Genomic DNA, 16920 nt, shown 5'->3' with positions numbered 1-16920 from the left:
TTAGCTTGTGCATTGAGGATCGCTCCCTTGAGGAGCAACCACTCTTCTTGAACTCCCCTCTCCCTGGGGTCATGGTCCCTTAGGGCCTGACTGACAAGCCTCCTGAGCTTGTCAAAGTTGCCTTTCCTGAAGTCAAGGACTTCCGTGTTGCTGACTGCCTTGCCAGCTTTATGGTGGATGGTGAAGATGATCAGCTCATGGTTGCTGTCATCCAGCTTCTCTTCAATCACTAGGTCGCTGATTAGGTCATCCTCAGTAGCCAGTACCAGGTCGAGCAGTGTTTTGCCTCTTGTTGGCCCATAGATTTCTTGAGTCAGGTAGAGGTCATCCACGCATATGAGGAAGCTCTGTGACCACTCGGATTTTGCTGAGTGATCCTCCCACGAGATGTCTGGGTAATTGAAGTCACCCATGACAACCATGGTCCTGGAGTATGCGGCCTCAGCCAGTTCCCGAGTGAACTCCTGGTCAAGCTCAGGACTTTGGGTGGGAGGTCTGTAGTAGACTCGCACCGTTGTGTCCCCTGTGCTGTGTTCCCCATGGATTTTAACCCAGAGGGTCTCCAGTCATCCACCCTGGTCGCCAATATCAACTTGCAGGGACATGTAGCTTTCCTTAACATAGAGAGCTACACCCCCACCCCTTTTATCTAGACAATTCCTCCTGTACAGGGTATAGCTATCTATACCCGAGGTCCAGTCATGGGTGGAGTCCTACCAGGTCTCTGTTATCCCTATGATGTCATAATTATTTGCATTGAGCAGGAGGATGAGCTCCTCTTGCTTATTCCCCAAGCTCCTGGCATTTGTGTACAGGCAGGCAAGTGTCCCCTTGGGGGCTCTTGTCTTGCCTACAGATTGTACCAGGACTGGGGCAGGGGTGGGCTCCCTTAAGTGCCTTGGCCTTTTGGCTTTGCAAGGGTTGCTCAGTGGGCCAGCAGTGGCGGTAGTCCCCCCTGTCTCCCAACAGGCTTAGTTTAAAGCCCAGTGGAGCAGGTCAGCCAGTCTGGCTGAGAAGAACCTCCTCCCCAGGGGAGAGAGGTGGAGGCTATTTCTTCCCAGCAGCTCACTGCTTCTCTCGCCAAAGAGCGAGCTGTGGTCATGGAAGCCAAAGCCTTCCCGATGACACCAGCGCCCCAGTCTTTGGTTGACTACGTGGATCCTCCTCTCCCTCCTCAGTCCATAGCCCGAGACTGGGAGGATTGAGAAGAACACCACCTGCGCCCCCAGACCAAAATCCCTGTAGTACCTCATGACCCGGCTGGGAGCGCTCTGAGCCGTGTCATTGGTGCCCACATGAATAAGGAGCATGGGATAGTGGTCTGTGGGCTGGAGGAGCTTAGGGATCTTCTCTACAATGTCCCAGATGTGGGCCCCAGGGAAGCAGCAGACTTCCGGGGCTAAGGGGTCGGAGTGGCAGACTGCCCCCTCAGTCCCCCTCAGGAGTCTCCCACAACAAACACTTTGTGTTTTGTCTTGGGGAGAGCAGGGGTGGTAGCTGCAGTTGAGCCTGTGTTGCCTGTGGGAGCTGGCATCTTGGCAGGCTCTGCTAGAGCAGCAAGAGGTGTGTACTTGTTGCTAAACTCTGGTGGGGCAGGGGCCTTGGTGTGGCGGGCCTTAGGGCCCTTAACCACCTTGGTCCATGCCCCTGACTGGACAGAGTGGGAGGTCTCAGAGTCCTCCTTTGTCCTGGAGGGAGACGGTGGTCTACCCTCTGGCTCCCGGGGGAGAAGGGCCTGGCAGTAGGAGTCAATCTCCTGCTCACAGTCCCTGATGGCATGCAATCTCTGGACTGTGGCCTGGAGCTCCTCCAGCTGGCGTGCCAGAGACCCCAAAAGGGAGCAGACCCCACATGGGGAGGTGGCCATGCTCCCAGCTGATAGAGCCTGAAAAAGGGACAGGCAGCCCCCGCAGCCAAGAGGTAGGGGCTCCGTCTGCGTGGAGCCCGGAACCATGGGCTCCGTCTGGGTGGCCGTCTCTGAGGTGCCGGGGGGCAGGGCGCAGAGCCCGAGGGGACCCTCAGGGTGCGACACGTGCCCATCCGTGTCATGCCTCAGGTACGATGGCTACAGCTGGGACTGTCTACCCTGGGGGGTTTGCAGGCAGGGTCTCGGGCCCTCCTGCGTGCCTTCCTGCGCGAACTCCATGATGGAGGACTGCCTTTTTCCCAGCATGCTGTTCCACTGCTGGCTCTTTACATTTGGCAGGGGCAAGCAGCTGAAACTTTGGCCTGGTCGTATTGTAATGAACCTCTCCCTGTTGCAATTTTTTATTTTAGCTGTAAGTATTCTTATTTTTTAGTAAAGCTTATCCTAAGCATTTAGGCTAGGGACAGAACTTGCACATAAACTGGTTTAAGTCATCAGAAACTGGTTTAAACCTGTAACAGAACAGAAGTTCAGTGGACATAAACCAGTTTTTCAAAAGGCCTTAAACTGGAAGCTGCCCTACCCTGCTAAAAATGTACTGCTGGCTGCAACTATGGACTACAAATCCCAGAGGCACCTGAAAGTAGGAAGAAGAAGTGATAAGCAACCCTGAAGAATCCTGCTGTTATGATTCTGGATTCCAAATCCCAGATACTTTGCGGGCAGCAGGAAGAGGAAGCGAACAGATAGCCCGTGCTGGCTATGTGCCAGAAAGCCATGTTCTAATATCTCCCAGCTTCTGTCCTGAGCCACTGCATGTGGCTGCACTTCCTGGACCAAAATTAAATCTCTGCAGCTTAGACTAACCTGCAAAGGCTGAATCAATTCAGCCTCAAGCTTCTTGACTACCTGTACTTAGCCTTAAGGTTCTGTTTGTTATGGATCCTTTATAGACAGTTCAGGCTAAGCTGCTGCAAACTTGAATCTGGTTCATCACTCCTATTGGATTCTAGCTATTTATTACATGACAGCAAATGCTTCTGTGCATAATGAAGGGCCAGATGCTGTGAGTATACCCTTATGGTTGTTTTTGGATTGTTTTGTCTTGTCATAGCTAGTTCAAAAAGGCCACAGGACAGTAAAGCATGTATCCACAGATTTCTAAGGCTGTCAGCTGGCATGTTGCACCAAAGAGAAGAAAGTAACAGAAAACCACCATGTTGGAGATGTTTTTGTTTTCCAATATGGGGGCACAGCTTGCAGGATCTGCTGTGGTCCATCATAATCCAAGAGCAACAGATGCTGAACCTCTATAGTGGAGGTAACTGTTGTTACTCTGGTTCCAGCTATTTTTGTCTTAAGAGGTCTCGGCTTAGTTTTGGTTAGCTATCAAAACAGGACAACTGCCAATGAGGCATTCATTTGGAACTTAGTTATTCATGTAGTAGGTGAAAAGGTTGGGTGTTGTGTCTGTCATTCTTTATGGATTTCCCTCGGGGAGTTTTGGCAATTTAATTAGTAAGAATGTCTCAGGTTCACCAAATATGGGCTAGAAACTGTAAATGACAGAGAAAGTGAGACAAGGGGTGTGAGAGAGTGAACGAGAGAAAGAAAAACTGTGATCTCTCCCAGATGTTAAAGAGAATTTCTCATGCAGCTGAACAAAGGTGCAGTCTGTCCAATATCATTTTTATTCTAAACCTTCAATATTGCAGCTGACGGCAGAAAATGTGCAGTAAAACATGGGGAGGCCACTGGGTAATATCCACTGTAAAGTGTTAATTGCCTATTGAGGCTGTAAACTATGTCAATATGCCTAGATCTGAGTTATTGACAGACTCCTATTTATTCCAGCCTCACAAAGCTGGGCTCTTTAGAACTGGGCTCTAATCAGTCATGCTTTACTGATCCCACCAAGAAGCACCAGTCGATAAATGTGCTTGCCGTCTTAACCCTTTGAAGTTTGTAAAATTACAAGTGGGATTGATAACATTGATTCAGAGAGAATTCTTGACGGTAGGAACCCCTTGGAAATAAAGGTTGCCTGGGGTGAATGACACCTACTCCCATCTAATGGGCAACATGGGTACCCACAGGCCAATGTGGGGGCTCTCTTGCTGGCCTAGCTTCTCTACACGCTTCTGTGGACACCTGAAGTTTGAACTGAAGGGAACAGTTGCATTAGGAAGCATCTTGTACTTCCCTAGTGAAAATGACTGAATAGTGGTGGTTGTCTCAATATTTATTTTACGTTTGGGAAGGTTAAAATTCTGTGACATCTGTGATATGCTGTGTGATATGTTGTTTGTAGTTATGTAACTCCACACTTCTAGTGAAAAACTTAATTCATTGTATGATGCTATTATATGGTTGTGTTACAACCACATAGTAGCAGCCATTCTTGTATTAGTAGCATTGTACTAAAGTAGTAGGGTTATTTAAAGTGGGTGGCTGGAGCTTTGAAATAATTGCTTTTTGCTAGTAGAAAAATAAATACAGATAAAAAATTCCCAACAAGGTAGGAAGGTAACCAAGGCAGAGATGTTGCTGCTATTTACCATAAGTATAACCAATACAAGTCATCAGAAATGTGGACTAGAAGTTGGCTTTTATTGTAAACAAGAATAATAATTAAAAAAAACCCACTGCCACCCTGTGCTTACTTGGCTGAAAATCATTACATTACTAAAAAAAAAAAGGAAAAAGGAAAAAAAAAATCAAACGTTCCTGTTTTTCTTCCTCCCATGTTCCTTCACCCTCTGTGTTTGAGTGGTCACATTTTATTGGAAAAAATATCTGTAGAGTGGGAAATGACTGTGAGTGTTGTATAACGTTTCCTTCAATAGGGTTGAGAAGAATCAGTATAGAGGATCAAATTCTGTTCTTTAAGCCCAGGCTAAAGGAGGAAAATGAAATGGTTTTAGCAAACTTTCAGCACCACTTACCAACAGATGTAGGCAATGACTCTGCCTGAAAATATTCATTAATCAGGGTAAGGTGCAGAACTGATGCCATCATAAGCCCAAGTATGACTACCAGTAAATATGATTTTAAATTCTAGTATCTGTGTATGCTAGGGTTAATGGTTTATAAATAGCCTAATTAACATGTGTTCACTGAAAGGCTTCCTAAACATACCTTGCTTCCCAGGTCTAGACAGGATCTTAAGGGGAATTAAGATGATAGTTAATTTTTCTAAAGGTCTTTTTTCCAAATCAGTTTAACCCTGCCTCTGTCTGAGACTGTAGCCACATGGTTACTATTCGTTAATGGGTGCTATACAGTGATCACCCATTCTAGTGCTTGAAAATTTAGGGTCACACAGTAAAGTGTTGGGATTCATTCTGTGAGCGGTGCTGACTTGGGCAGAAGGAACAGAGTTGCTGGCATGTGATATTCCTCAGTTATACCCCATGCTTTGGGGGTAGACAGAGGTTGCAGCTGTTCTATTATGCAGAACATCTCAAAGAACCTGTGATCAGAGCAACCCAGAGAGTCAGGTATAGTTTGAGGATTGCTGCCTGCTGCACTAAAGTAAATGGTTGTGTTACATATGCCTGTTGGTTTTCAGCAGCCTTTTGTATTATATGAGGCATCAATTAAAATAGCCTCTATCTTATTGGCAAAAGGAACAGTGAATTCATTTGATTTCGGAGCTTCCCACGCATCTTATTTCACTGTATGTACAGACAGTAAATACAGGATAACTTAGAAAATTTCAGCCTGACTTAAGGGGTTTAGGTTCTTCTTCAATACTCAATTTTTCTTCATTGTAATGGGAGTTAGATGGCTAAACATCCTTGTCAGCTTTGAAAATCTCAAACTTGGGGCATGTGTGCATTATAATCTATGGCTAATTCAAAACAGGAGAGTTTTATTTTCATGCAAAAACCTCTTTCAATAACTATGGAAAGAATGGCTGTCGCCTTGTGGGAAGGCTTTGATCTGATCTATTGCTCCATCTATTGCTGTCTAATGTGAGTGTGTTTTTTATTATGGACAGGTACTGGGGGTCTTTTTCAGGGAATTCAGTTGCCTTAGGTATAGCAGCTCTTCTTGAAATCTATGCAAGTCTTTTGACTGCATAAGTCCTTAATAAAGTTTATATTTTAGTACAGATTTTGAAGTCCTTGCCCAAATCGAGAGGTATGGTATAATATTGGTAGAAGTCTCCAGGTATTAGCTTGTTTATTCTGTTCACCTTGCACTTAAAAAAAGCAAGAAAATATGGGGCAGTCTGTCTTACCTTAGTGGAGGGCCATGCAGGTAAGTTATAAAGTTAGCTAGATGAAAAGCTTGTATGTAATGGGAAAAGAGGTATTGAAAACTAAGATTCACCAGTCACCAAATGCAGATCAGAATACTCAGTTGCAGGCAATGCAAGGACTTCCCCTTCAATCTGTCATAAACAGCAAGGTGTATAGTTGCATTTTGTAGCACATTTCACAACCCTTATGCCGATCAGGGCCAAATACATATGAATTAAGGAAACCCTTTGGTCACCGAATTTTCCCTCTGTTGTGCCAAAACAGAGAGCACCGATAAAAGTAATAAACAATTGTAAGGGGAAATGGAGGGGCGGGGGGAAGCGGGGAGGAAGCAAGACTTTTTTCAGGGGCAAAGTGTATTTAAATTGTTCCAGGGATCAACATCAGTGGGGTTTTGTTGCATATTTGCCTTGTGTTCGATGAGGAAGTTTGATTGCTTTTTACCTCATTTTCCACAGCCACTTTGTATACTGTATTCTCTTTGAGATGTGACCACTAGAGAGCAGACTTATCCTAGTAACCGGAGCTAATTAGTGCATGGCCTCTTCATTTCCTCTCCCCCCTGCCCCCCTCCACCTCTCTTTTAATATATAGGCAGAGGGGATTTAGATGGTTCTTAGCTTTGCCTCCAACACTGTGCAATCTTAGGCCTAATTAAAACACCACAGACGGCCTGAACCCCACATTAAAATTTGATGAGGAATTGATCAGCCAAGCAAACAGGAAATTTAGCTGTGTGAGTGAAGGTAATGTTTGCTCAAATGTGTAATGAGGCCCATAGGGAATATTTATGGGGACCTTAGTGACGGCTTCAGCAGCTCCTTCTCCTTGATTTCAACTTACCTGCCTGCCCACTCCCTCTTAAGCTTAAGGACATCCAAGGCTGCCTCAGGTAGAACTAGATGGACTATGTTTGACTGCGAATTTGCTCTTCGCAGCTCTGTAAGATATGCCACTTTGAAATCCAAATCCCCCTTTTTTGATTTGTTTTTCATTTTAAATACTCAGTTCCAGGAAATATTTAATCACTATTGATCTGTGGAACTCACTGCTGCATGTTACTAAAGTAGCTTACTCAAAATAATCTGTTATTTATAGGGATAAAACTAGCAACTGCATTCACCTTACATAGGATGAAATTATAAAGACTACCCATCCCCATGCTTTTGGGCACAAGTTGATTGGAGGAAGTCAAGAAGAATTCTTGCCATAGCATATCAAAGCACAACCTTTATACTTTCCTTTGAACTTCTGGTTTCTGACTGCAGCCAGTGTTAGTGTGCCGCTCACTGCATCATTCTGTTACAACAGTGCCACCATCTTTTAGCCTAGTCCTTCCATGTTACACTTTTTTCCAGTATTTATGAATATGAAAAGCTGCCAAACAAAACCTGAGACTGACAGCAGGGTAAGGAGTTAGGCTCTCTCTTTCTAATAAACAGAATAGTGAGATTTAGTGGACCTATCATAATGTATATTTAAGACTTTGTATTTTCAAAGTGCTGTACACACATAAGAAAATGAACTTTGTGCAGTGGGAAAGCATTGATTTTAATTTTGCAGAAAAAGAAATTGAAACAAGATGATTTTGGAATATTTGGCCACATGACTTCTGTTATTGCCTTTTACATTTCAGCTTTAGGACACCTCACTTAAGGTCTCATAACCACCAGAAGAGCCAGAAAGCCAGTGACACTTAGGGCTTGTCTATATGGGGAAACTATTGTGGAATAAGTAAGGGTGGGAATTTAAAGCATGATAGCTAACAACTTGCGGGTTAATCTAAGCAGCACAAAGACACTTATTGTGGAATAAATGGTCCAGACACCAAGGTTAGTACAGAATAGCTGTTGTATTTTAAATTCACACATCAGCTTATTCTGCACCAGTTTCCCCAGACAGACAGGCACTTAAGCTCATAAATTCCTAAATCATCTTTCAAAGCGGTATTTAGGCAGTATGTACCCTAACAGCACTTGATCAGTACAGAAATACTAGAATACTATGTTGGGAAAGCTTGGTAGCAGCTATACTAACAAATCTGTGCTCCTTCCATGTACAGAACAAGATTCCCAGGTAACAGCACAGTTTGGCTATAAGTGCACTAAGGGTTTCTGCCAGCACAGATGGCCAGTCAAGGATCAGAATTCTTCTTACCACAGTCAACATAGTTATGCTGACATAAGTCTCTTATGTAGAAATGGCTCTTGGATCCTAGAACACCTTTACTTTTCAAAATATTACCATAATACTTGATTGATTCAAGTGCTAAGTTAGTTTCTGAAAATGTGCAGTGCATACAGTTAGCTTCTTTGAAAGCATATGCCCCTTTTTATATCGGATTAACAGCTGTTACCTAATGGGCAAAACCCAGCATCGGTGTTACTTTGTGGATGAGTTTACAGAATGAGGTTTTGCATTTTGACTACAGCATTGTGATTCGGATCACTCTGAGAGTAATATCTACTTCTTCATCAATCTTTGCCCTCTTTAAACATTACCAGCAAAAGTATTATATTATCATCCAAGTCATTGAGGATAAACTACTGACTAGTGACCGATCAAAAACTGATCCCTAGACTGAGTAGAGGCATTTGGGGAGGTTAAATCAGGTACAAAATGGCTGCCCAGTTTGAATTTAGCTCATTCCATTGTCAGCCTTACACTTTCAGACCCAGTCTCAGTGACAGGCAATCAGTCTAAACCTGTATCTGTACAGAAGTTCCATGCATACAAACTTGTTTAAAAATTGCAGAACCCAGTTTAAGATAAACCTGGATCTATGCGGAATCAGACTTACTTGATTTAGCTCAAATTGGTGCATGAAGCTTCTGTCCACCTTCCCTGTGCACCCCCCCGGGCTGGGAAAACCCAACTACTGGGCCCAGCCCCAGGGGCTGCTCTTTTCACCCCTTCCCCCTCCTCTTCCCCACCCCCTCGCACTGGGCTGTTTTTCACCCCTCTGGCCCCTTGCTCCCCACCTCTCCCTCGCAATCAGCCAGCCCTCTCAACTTCCATCCCACAAGCAGCTCCAGGTGCAGCCTCTTTTATTAGTGTTTGCCTCTGTCAGAGCCCAACAAGTAAGTCTCAGTGAGGAGCAGAGTGGAAGGGATGGAGGTGTTGCTTCACTGGGGGAAACTCCATCCCACCTGCAGGTAGTGCCTGCCCCCCACGGGTCACACCTGCCCCCCGATATGTGGGTCATGCCTGCCACCTCCTACCCCACCCATAGGACATGCTACCCCCCCCCATCCTTACCCCATCTGTAGGACATACCTAACCCCCATCCCCCAGCGACCCCCAAACCCCTCCAGGTTGCTGGACTCTTAGCTCCCCTGCTAGTCCCCCCATTCTGATTTACCTGCAATCAGGCAGCCATTTTGAATTGATTTAACCTCCCCCTAAGGCCCCTGCATGTCTGTACTTGGGGAAAGAAACAAAAGAAACTGTCCCATTCATTCATGTTTTTTCATTGATAACTATATTTTGAGATGGCAGTGAGCCAGTATTTGATTAATCTAATATGTGCCCCTTAATTCCAGGTAATGCAAATATTTTAGTCAAATTGCCATGTGATACAAAGTTAAATGCCTTGAGGAATCCAAGTGCACAAAAAGAAGACAGTTACCTTTTATTAATCAGGCTGTAACCCCGTGAAATAAAATAACAAGTTTGTTGGACAAGATCTATTTTCCATGAAACCTTGCTGAATAGCCATTATGTTTTTAGTCTTTAATTCTTTGTTGATAGACATGAATAACCTATTCCATTATGTTTCTACTCTGTAATTCATTGGGTTCTTATGTAAATAATAAACAAATATTTATTAAAAATATTGGCAGTCCTCCAATCCTTTGGAGTTTTTTCAGTTTCCAGTATTTGTTAAATTAATGTTAGTCCTCAGCTAGTTCCTTTAAGGCCCTTGGATTTCAGGATTTGGGCACACAAAATGTTTAATAAGTAGCAAATTAATCTTAGTACGCAGGGTACACAGCTCTATTACAAAGTAAACAATTCAAGTCCAGGTAAAGTTGATTCTTGAAAAAAAGTATAGTAACTTTATAGTAAAGTTTCTACATAGTATGTGTATACTGCGTGTCTGCTTCTCTATTTGAGTTCATACTGTGATAACTTGGACAATGCAAACTGACTCTCCTGCCACCTAGTGGTTAGGCACTATAATAGCACTTCCTGGGCTGCCAGTTTGGGAGAGGTAATCATGGGTCTGCTCTTTATAATGAAGTAAATTTACTGTGGATTAAAATCTGGGGCAGGTTATGTGAAAGAAATGTTCTGTGTCCGCACATTAAGGTATCTGGGTCTGTCAATATAAAATGTTTTATCTTTGGCTGTTGCCACCTCACATCTTGTTTAAACTTTCTGTTCCTGGTGCATCGTCATATGGGACGGAGAAATACTTCTGTTTTGTTCCAAATACAGAAAAGAACTACATATTCAATATTTTTGCTTCATTATTTATGATTTTACCATCTGAATGAAGCAATTGTCCAATGTCTGATCTTATGGTATTTTGTTCCTAATACGTTTAAAAATGCCTTCTTGTTGTCTGACTCTTTTCACCACTGATATTTCTCCGATTTCTTTAATTTCTCTTATCAGTCATCTGCATTTTAGACTTTCAATTTGTTTAGTCTCGGTTTTATAATCTTTATATATTGAAAGGTTGTCCCTCAAATTTGTTGTTACAGTTCTTCAAGATGGAGTGTAAGGGTTGTTTTTGGTGACCAGCGTAACTTCTTTTTATTATATTACTTTTGGGGCACCCAGCTGGGTGTCTTTGAGCAATTTCCAATTTTCATTAAGAAACTATGTTATGTTGACAATTGTTTTAAGCTTTGGGGATTTTTTTTTTAATGTCCAAGACCTTCAGCTGAATCTAGTTGTTCTATGGTGGATGCCTGAAATTCTTCTCTGGCTTGAAGCTTGTAGTCCAGTGTGAATTCAAGAGCTCCAGCCACATTTGTAACTTCCTACACTTGTAAAGCTCCCGTTGCCTTTAAGAAACTTCCTGTCCAGGTAAGTGTATTTGAAAGATCAGCCTGTAAGAAAGAACCTATGTCAAAAGAAGGTTTTAATGTGAAAATAATGTAATCAAGCACTTAGTTGCCTTCACGAACAATTAAGTGAAACAGCAACTAATGGCAGGCTAGGAAGGATCAGCCTGAGGGCAGTTTGTAGCACTGTTTCTCTGCAGCATCTCTGTCTAACTTAATAAACTTGTTTATGCACAAAGTTTCAATTAAAGGGAGCACATTTTATATTTAAAATTAAATCAGGCATGAGTATTGATTGTTACCTGGTAGAAAAAATGCCACGATAAGAAGGCAATGTTTCCTTCATGAAACCAATTAGAAAGACCTTAGGACTTGTACCTCTATGCAGTAAGCATAATACTACTGCTCAGAGCCTAGTTCAAACCATATGCCATGCAGCAATGGGACACGTTTATCTCACTGCATAGGTGTGAAACCCATCTTGAATTTTCATCTCATTGCCAGAGACAAAACGTTTGTGTCTTCAATTCTGATGTTTATTTCAGGGTGATCAGGAAAGATGGTTAGTTCCTAACTTTCTGGAAAGTAAGAAAATGACAGTCTGTAGTCTTGTTAGGCCTTTTAAATATAAGCATTGTTTGGCATTTCTAGGTTTGATTCAAAGACATCAGGCACGAAGGTAAGAGAGTGTGTGAAGGAAGTAGTGATAATGGATTCCACCGTCTTTCCCTGGTTTAAATAAGCAGCATTCTTTCACTGCTGCTTTTTCCTATTGGCTGCGTGCTCAGTGCCCTACTCTGTTTCAGTTTATATTAACCACTGCAAGATAAAGCCTCAGAGCACCTACTTCAGCAACATGAAGTACAGAACATCAGTGTATCGCTCAGACTTCCAAGTGCAGTATAAGCACTAATGCTGTATCCTCAGAATCCTAACTTCGGTAGCACATATTTTAATGGGGAAACTAATGAGATGGGGAAACTAAGCCACAGGATGTGATTTGCTGCAGGTGAAAATGAAGTCAGTGGCAGAAGCAGGAGCAAAGGCTCCTGGTTTCTAGTCCATTGCCTTAACCTCAAGATCATGCCTAACTTATTTGTGCTGTGAAATATCACAGGAAAATGAAGGACGAAGAAGTGATACTGCAGTTGTATTGTATGCTGAAGGGTAAAGAGTGGCTTGTCCAGTCTGAATCCACAAAGTAGGTAAGAGCAGACACAAAGAGTCTCCTACTCCTGCACACATTTGCAGGAACTTGGACTCGAAAAATAATACCTCTAGGGGCATGACACTGCAGGAGGGGCAGTAAGAGGTGAGGCGTGGGCCACAACCGAGGAGAAAAGTTCATGCCATAGCCTGTACTGTTCAGCATATCCCAGGCTATGGCGTGAACTTTTCTCCTCGGTTGTGGCCCATGCCTGTACAACATACCCTCCCTGTATTCTTTTCCAAAACCCAAATCTAAGCATACCTCTATGCAGAATCAGAGTCTTGATCCACATTTTTCACTTTGGCCATGTTGCTAATTGAGCAATAATTTTATTAAGTTCTATGAGACAGAGGCCTCAAGGCCTTTTCACACGTTTGTATAACACTTGGAAAAGAGGGGTCTATATCCTCCTTTATTTCCCTAGATACTATCACAGTAGAAGCACTATATAATATCTTGGCTCTCATGCTAAACTGGACATACCTCTTGTTTAATAACTTAAGTAAAACTATACAATAAAACACGTATGAGCTGTTTAATACCCATCGCTGAAGCTGTCTAGCTATTTTAATGAACTCATCGGTACTTCATCTAAGGGGTTGCTATCACTGCAGTGTATTGTGCAGTTTTCTGAGCTAGTTTGGGTATCAGAAGAAGCAGTAACATGCAGCTCATTTAGGCTAGCTTGAGTATCTCAGCCTAAAATTGTAGCATGCAGTGTGGTTGTACCCTGAAGCTTTACAGCAGAGCCTCCCATACACAAACAGGGTGCAAACCAAGCATTAACCCAACTATTAATGCAGCAATGTGGGTCAGTCAAACTATACTAAACCAATGCCTTACCGTAACTGGTTTTAGGCCCAGCAGTTCAGCTCCTACAGTATTTTGAGGTGACCCTAAGTGTGGTACCTTTTATCAAAAGTCTTCAACTTTTTTGGAAGGACTCTTTACTTAAAGGCCTCTAGAGTTCAATCTTGAAGGTAATTCCTCATGGAAGTCCTTCAGCATCCCAGGAAAGACTTCTTACAAATGTCCTATCATCACTTCAGATTCAGTTCTGACAAGAAGCCACAAGGGTCCCATTCATAAAAGCCTTGCACATCACATTATGTGCCTACAGTTACTATAGACATTTCTGAGCTGCAATAAACTTATGCTAGAGATGCCATACTTTCTTTTTAATTGTGACATCTTCAAATTGCTGGGCCTTGTTCTCCATTGTCTTGTACCTTGAGTGTAAGTATAAATGTGTAAGGTGAAAGGCAGTGGAGATATGAGTCCAGAAGCTCCTTGGTTCTCCCCGAGTAAGCTACCTAAAGTTGGTTGGGTCAGTATAACAGGCCAACAAAATGTTTATAGATGTCTCATACAAACATATAACTTATGTTTGTGACCTCTAAGAATGAAGGGACAAACCTAGAGCTGCATCAACACGTAACAAGTTGCAAAGAAATAATTAGCAGGGGAAGGGTCAACCTGTTTGTCAAAACTACAAAATCAGATTAGAGAAGGTATTTTGGCCATAGGGCCTTCCTCGGGCTACAGAAGAACAGGATGTCATTTAGTTTTGCTGTGTCCTAGTTTCACCATGCCCTGAGGAAGCCCCCCAAGGTTGAAACATTGCTTCTAATTGTTTTATGAATGACTTTTTCTTCCCCTTTGTCACTCCAGATGACACTGTTATTAGGCTGGACAGTTTCCGTTGGACAGACACTTCCTGACAAAATGACAGGCAGCTTCTCATTTCATATTCAAATGTTATTGGTTTGTCAAGACTTCCACATCTGTGCCAGTTTGTCGGTGGGCTGAGTACAGGCCTTTTGTACAAACAGGGATGTCTGGGAATTTGAGAGAGAGAGTGGTTTTGTTAAACTCTTACCAAAAAAAAAAAGATTCAAAGATAAAAATAAATAATAAAAAATGTTCATACATCATTAATAAAGCTTTTTGTTCGATACGCGCAGAACTCTTTGGGGGAGTTAATTAAGCATAACCCAGCCCTGCACAAAGGGAGAACATTGTTATCCCTCTGCTACAAATGGGTAAACTGAGGCAAGAGAAAGAAAGGCCACAATCTGCAGGAGAGAGAGCTATATTTAGGCAACTAAATAAGTGATCTGGTTTTTTTGCAAAGGAATTGAGCATCCTCCAGCACACTGAAATGAGGAAAGTTAATTGGTTCTTCTGAAAATTAGGCCATTTATTTAGTTGCTTGGATATGGATTTTAGTGCCTGCATTGTAGGCTTCCAAAGGGTATGGACAGATGAAACAATTATACTAATTTAAAAAGGGGAGGTTGGTGGAGGAGCAATCTGAAGCTGATCTGTTGAAACTGTTCCATGTGTCCCATCTCTCTCTCACTCTCACAGGAAGGGTAAACTCAGCCACCATAATTTAACAGCTTTTTTTTATTCTGGAGTAAATTGCCCCAGTCCAACTTCTGCTTTCTGTGGAATAGGAGTGATCCCATAAAACAGTTACTGTGAAACAACTGATATGCACTCACAGACACTAAATCCTTAAAATTGGTATCAGGCTTTTAAATAAGAATGGAGAAATTGTTTTGTCTGTCCACAGCTCAAGTTTGAACATGATGGCCAGTAAGACCAGCTATGTTAGTAGTAATGTATTACACACAACAAGATTGATGTCAGTCACTCCAAATACTGCATGACTGACCCCTTGTTTCAAGGGAAAGCGAAAGCTTTAGCAGCCTGAAAACCTATTCATTCATCCAGATTTTCTAAAACTGTGCTGCAACTTTGAAATACAAAAAAGCTATCCTTAAAACCAGTCACAATTGCCACACTGCAGTTAGAGACGGGCAGATTATTCAATGATTATTCAGACTTTCAGTTCCTCTTTCTCTCAGATTCCCTTGGAGCAGTTTACAGTTTTGTAAAAATGTATTTTTTTTATTTGTTAAATAGCATCAATTCTTGGCCTGTAGCTAATTAATAAACAGCTCTTTGTTGTATTGGTATTGCAACTGAGTAGGATGTACTGGCTCCTCACATAATTTTAATGAAAATACAATTTAGAAGGAAAAAAAAAGTACTGGTAATTCCATCCTGCTTTCTGACCAGGTTTTCTGGAAGCACTTTGTTAAACTTACATCTTCCAATATCAAGTTTTCTTCTGTGAGTGCTCTTGTTCAGAGTACAGTGTTTTCTTTCTATATATATCCCTCAGAATTGCACTGCAGCCTAATTTTTTAAAAGTAACCATTGCATTTGGGTGGCTCCATTTTTGGGTGTCCAGTGTCCCCCGCCCCCAAGGTTGGATATGCAGCACTTCTTGAAAATCAGGTTCCTTTAAGGTGGAAAGTTGGACACTAAAAATATATTGCTTCAGTCTTTGATCACACACAACCTTAGTGGAGCACTGTTCTGAATAAGGATGGCTGAAACCAACCCACTTATACTATCAACTAAGCTACATGCAAACACTACTGCAACCACTTCAAGTCGAAATGTTAAATAAAACAAAGAAAGCAAAAGCAAAAACCAACATGAATCAGCAATCAAATAATGTCTTGCTTTAGTGGCTACCCCCTAGGGAGAAGAAGTTCCAAAAGGGTGATGGGCTCCTGTGTGAGAGCAGACCTGCCAGGTCTGTCTGTACAACATAGCAAGTATTTATAGAGTGCTTAGAAATGTAAATACAGGGCACATGGAAATGCTGAATGCAGAGCATTATCAAAGATGACATGAATCTTGGAGCATAATGAATCAGGCAACCAGCTTTACCTTGTTTAGAGCTTATTTTTATTTTGTCATACACACGGATCAATAAATGCATAAGTGAGTAGGGGCCAGAAATGAGCCTAGGCTACCACATGACAGTGTAGGGGGAGGAGGAGTGCACATGGAGGAAGGGGAAATTGCATCAAGTTTTTTTTTATTTTTCTGCAGGTGCATCACTGACGAGGAGTTGATTTTCTGTGGAAATGCCCTCAAGAGCATTAGAGACTGTGGGCCCAAAGGAACCAGTAGGTTATCTTGTTCCACCTCCTGCATTACACAGGCCACAGAATTTTACTTAGTTACTTTCTGTTGAAGTTATACACAGAGGGGTTCTTAACGTTAGTGCTACGATCACCTCCCCATGTTGATCAACGGGAGGGGGTCCTGGCTTGTTCCCAGTGTTGGAAATATTGAGAACTGGTTTATGATAAATCTGGCAAGAAATTTTATTAGGGTTGATACCAAGGGGGTAGTAACCCAGAATAATGGAATTAAACTAAAGGGGAAATTGCAGCTGGCAATGAGAAGTGCTAATCTGTGGAAGTCTCTACAGGGAAGTGATGGAATCCCTGATTCTTGACTTTTAAAATCATATTGGAAAAAGTGTGGTGCTGGAGACAATCCTGTGTTTCTAGGAAGATAAGTACTTGTATAAAAAACTGTTTGGCAAGTTGGTCTGATGAGAGTGGTGTTTTGTTGGTATCTGTTCTGAGTGTTTTGGCCCATTTGAGATGAATAAAGGGGTATGTCCAGATGAATGGGAACATGCACTTTGCAGCACCTCAAAAGTTTTTGGGGCACTGCAAAACGCAT

General features: G+C 42.4%; 1 long non-coding RNA gene across 1 annotated transcript in view; it reads left to right on the top strand.

Annotated features, from left to right (window-relative positions):
* The window catches only part of LOC109313333, a 47630-nt gene extending 31241 nt beyond the window's left edge, over nucleotides 1-16389 (top strand). Inside the window, exon 2 of the long non-coding RNA XR_002102021.1 lies at nucleotides 16276-16389. This is a non-coding gene — a long non-coding RNA (uncharacterized LOC109313333). The remainder of the gene's footprint in view (nucleotides 1-16275) is intronic.
* The last annotated feature ends 531 nt before the right edge of the window (nucleotides 16390-16920 follow it).

Source organism: Crocodylus porosus, unplaced genomic scaffold, assembly GCF_001723895.1.
Source record: "Crocodylus porosus isolate Cpor-Errol unplaced genomic scaffold, CroPor_comp1, whole genome shotgun sequence".
Classification (NCBI taxonomy): domain Eukaryota; kingdom Metazoa; phylum Chordata; order Crocodylia; family Crocodylidae; genus Crocodylus; species Crocodylus porosus.
Note: the sequence above shows the minus strand (reverse complement) of the source record. Positions and strands in the feature narration are given on the sequence as shown.